This window comes from Heteronotia binoei, chromosome 21 (genome assembly GCF_032191835.1).
Source record: "Heteronotia binoei isolate CCM8104 ecotype False Entrance Well chromosome 21, APGP_CSIRO_Hbin_v1, whole genome shotgun sequence".
In the NCBI taxonomy this organism is placed as follows: Eukaryota; Metazoa; Chordata; class Lepidosauria; order Squamata; family Gekkonidae; genus Heteronotia; species Heteronotia binoei.
Genome location: NC_083243.1, coordinates 164,262,832 through 164,267,239, shown reverse-complemented (window position 1 = coordinate 164,267,239; position 4,408 = coordinate 164,262,832).

The window sequence follows — 4,408 nt, the reverse complement described above, 5'->3', positions numbered from 1 at the left end:
TTCATGACTGCAAATTGATGGAAACCCAGATACCTCTGAGAGGAGTACCTGAGGATTAAGAGACTGATTTGAAAGGATATATAATAAGAATAATTGCAGAATTTTTGGAGGAAGATCCTGAAGGAACTAGAAGCATGTATGACTATATGTATAGAGTGAACTCACTATATGCCAAGAAAAATAATCTACCAAGAGATGTGGTTATAAGATATATGACAAAAATGGTGGGAAAAATCTTGAATAAAAATTTTGAAAAGACATTGATAGTGGGAGGCAGCAGAGTAAGAATCATGAAAGAATTGCCAAGACAAGTGATAAATGACAGAAAAGAATACAAAACATTGACAGAAAAACTACGTGTTAATGAAATGAGGTATAGATGGATAATACCTGAAGGTCTGAGCTTTGAGCTGCAAGGAAAAAGGATTACAATTACAAGCACACAGGAACTGCGGAGGTTTTATGAAGAACATAAAGAATTTGCACCATGATGGATTACAAATTATTATCTTGGAATGAAAATGGACTAAATTCACCACAAAAAAAGGCAACGTTTCATTGGATTAAAAAGCAAAATTGTAATATAGTTTGTTTACAAGTGCATATCAAACAAAAGGATTACAAATTTTTATGGAATAAACAACTGGGACTAGAATTTTCTTCATTGGCTGAACAGAAGAAAAGGGGAGTGATTTTCTATATTAAACAAGAATTGGAGCCAAAATTGGTATTTAAAGATAATGATGGAAGATTTGTAGCAGTAGAAATAATACTAAATGCAAAAAAACCCCATTGTTGTTGGGACTGTATGCACCAAATGGTGCAAAGGATGCTTTTTTAAAAGACATTATACAACAATTTGATGAACTGACTTATGACCAAGTTTTGATAATGGGGGACTTTAATGGAATAATTAAGAACACACTGGATAGGTCTGGGGGAAAAAAAATAATAAGGAAGGAAAATTGCCAAAGTCTTTTTTTGAATTGGTCAAACAAGAAAATTTGGAGGATATATGGAGGAAATTTAATTCTGAAGTGCGGGACTATACCTTTTTTTCAGCAAGACATAAAACTTTTTCCAGAATTGACATGTTGTGGGGCAGTAAAGACTTAGGCCTTATAACAAAGAAAATAGAGATTTTACCTAAAATTGGGGCTGACCATAACCCAATAATGTGGATTACAAAATTGTCTAAGAAGTTGAGAAGATGGAGATTGAATGAAGATTTACTACAGAATAAAGAAATAGTGACATCTCTAGAAAATGAAACTAAAGCTTTCTTCCAAATAAACGATAAGAGGATATAGAATTTCAGACAGTCTGGGATGCTTATAAAGCAGTAATGAGAGGAATATTGATTACATTGAATAACAAAGATAAGAGGGCAAAAGAAAAACAGATGTTGGACATTCAAAATGAAATAAAGAAAAAAGAAGGGGAACTGAGAAAAAGGCTAGGGAAAAAGAAAATTATAAGGGAGATTACAATATTAAAAACACAAATGAGACATTTCTTAAATAAAGAACTGGAATGGAATCTGAAAAGATTGCAGCAGAAATCTTTCGAGGGAGCAAACAAACCCAGAAAATATTTGGCCTGGCAACTGAAGAAAAAGAGAGAAAGTAAAATTATTAATAAAATTGTGGTGGATGGAAGAGAGGTGGTAGATCAAGAAGGAATAAAAAGAGAATTCTTTAAGTATTATGCCAAGTTATTTAAAGGTGTTAAAATAAGGAAAGAAAAGATGGATGAGTACTTACAAAAGATAAAAATAGCACCCTTAGCAGAAAATATGCGAAAAGTTTTGAACGATCCAATTGAAAAAATAGAAATTGAAGCAGCAATTAATGCAATGAAAAATGGAAAAGCACCTGGGCCAGATGGATATACAGCTAAATTTTTTAAAAACCTCAAAGAGGAGTTAATCCCGAAACTTCAGAAATTGATGAATATGATAAGAACGAAAGGGAAAATGCCAAATACGTGGAAGGAAGCTGTTATTTCGTTGATTCCAAAGGAAGACAGAGATGTTACGAACGTAAAAAATTATAGACCAATTTCATTATTAAATAATGACTATAAAATATATACAAGAATCTTGGCAGAATGGTTTAAACAATTTTTGATAAATTTTATAAAGGAAGCTCAAGCAGGGTTTCTTCCCAAAAGGCAAATAAGAGACAATATTAGAACTGTTGTAAATATTGTAGAATATTATGAAAGACATCCAGAAAAGGAAGTAGCATTATTCTTTGCGGATGCAGAGAAAGCATTTGACAATTTAAATTGGGATTTTATGTTTGCAGTAATGGAGAAAATGAAGCTGGGAGAAAGCTTTATAAGAATGATTAAAGCAATATATACTGAACAATGTGCAAGGCTATGTACAAATGCTGATCTTACAGAACACATGATAATTAGTAAAGGTACAAGACAAGGTTGTCCACTTTCCCCACTGTTGTTTATAATGACTCTTGAAATATTATTGATGCAAATTCAAGAAGATAAAGAAATAGAAGGATTAAAAGTAAAAGGATTTACTTACAAATACAGAGCATTTGCAGATGATATAATGTTTATAAATGAAAACCCCATGCAAGTCACACCTTTGTTGTTAGCCAAAATACAAGAATATGGGGAGTTAGCGGGACTTTATTAATAAAGAAAAATCAAAACTTCTATGTAAAAATATGCAAATAAATAAGCAACAAGAATTGCAGAGACTAACAGGCTGTGAAGTTACCTCCAAGGTAAAATATTTGGGTGTGGAGATAACAATGAAGAATATTGATTTGTTCAAAAATAATTATGAGAAGCTATGGCGTAAAATGGATGAAGATATGTTAAAGTGGAATAAACTTAATTTGTAACTGTTGGGTAGAATAGCCGCAATTAAAATGAATATTCTACCAAGAATAATGTATTTGTTTCAAACTATTCCGACTGTGAAAGACAGTAAACAATTTAATAGATGGCAAAGAAAAATTTCAGAGTTTGTGTGGGCAGGGAAGAAACCAAAAATTAAAATGAAAATTTTAACAGATGCAAAAGAGAGAGGCGGATTTCAATTACCAGACTTAAAATTATATCATGGAGCAGTTTGCTTAGTATGGATAAAAGAATGGATAATGTTGTTAAACAAAAAACTCTTAGTGTTGGAAGGTCATGGAAATAAATTTGGCTGGCACGCTTATATGTATTATGGGGGGGGGGGAAAATAGACGGCTTTTTCTCTCACCATTATATAAAAAACAGCTTGCTAAATACATGGATGAAATATAAGAAATATGGAGATGAGAGAAAACCGTTATGGATAGTGCTAGCCGAAGTGATAAAAATAACAGCTGAGACAGGTGAAGAAAAGTGGTTGTCATATAATCAACTATTAAAAATACAAAGTGGCAAAATAGAATTGAAAACTGCTGAAGAGCTGAACAATAAATATGATTGGTTTCAAATGCAACAAATAAAGAGCTTGGTGGAGAATGACATTAAAACTGAAGGAATAAGAAAAGAGCAAACAAATGGAAAAAGTTCTGCTTGGAGACAATGAAAAATTAATTTCAAAATTATATAAATTACTTTTAAAATGGTCTACGGAAGATGAAGTAGTGAAATCACAAATGATTAAGTGGGCAATTAATGTAAATAAAGAAATACAAATGGAAATTTGGGAATATTTCTAGAAGAACTCTATGAAGCTTTCAACGTGTCATAGTATTAAAGAGAACTGTTTAAAAATGATGTATAGATGGTATATGACTCCTAAGAAATTGGCAAAGATGAATAATAAGATGCCAGACAGATGTTGGAAATGTAAAAAACATGTTCTTTCTACCATATGTGGTGGACTTGTGAAAGAGCAAAAAAGTATTGGCAGATGATTCAACAAGAAATTTCTAGGATCTTGGGATACGAATTTAAGAAAGTTGCAGAGACTTTTCTGTTGGGATTACAAAAAATTTCCAAAAGAAGATAGAACTATAATTTGGTACTTGCTTTCAGCTGCTAGGACATTATATGCGCAGTTGTGGAAGCAAGAAAAAATACCAGAGAAATGGGATTGGATTGTAAAAGTTATGGCATGGAGTGAAATGGACAAATTAACAAGAATATTAAGAGACTATGATTTAGAAGTTTTTCAGATGGGGTGGGAAAAGTTCAGAAGATATGTAGAAAAAGAGTGGAAAATAAAAGGACATTGGACAATTTTTGATAATGATTAAGTCTTAGAAAAAAGAAGAATATTAATTTTTGTTTTTATTAGTTAAGGGTACCTTTAAACATTAGTACTTTAAGTAAATAACACCGGCGGGGGTCAAGTAATGGGGGGAGGGGTGGGTAGAAAGTAATATATGGGATAGATAAAAGAAGTTATTAATGATGCAAGAAATATAATTTGTTA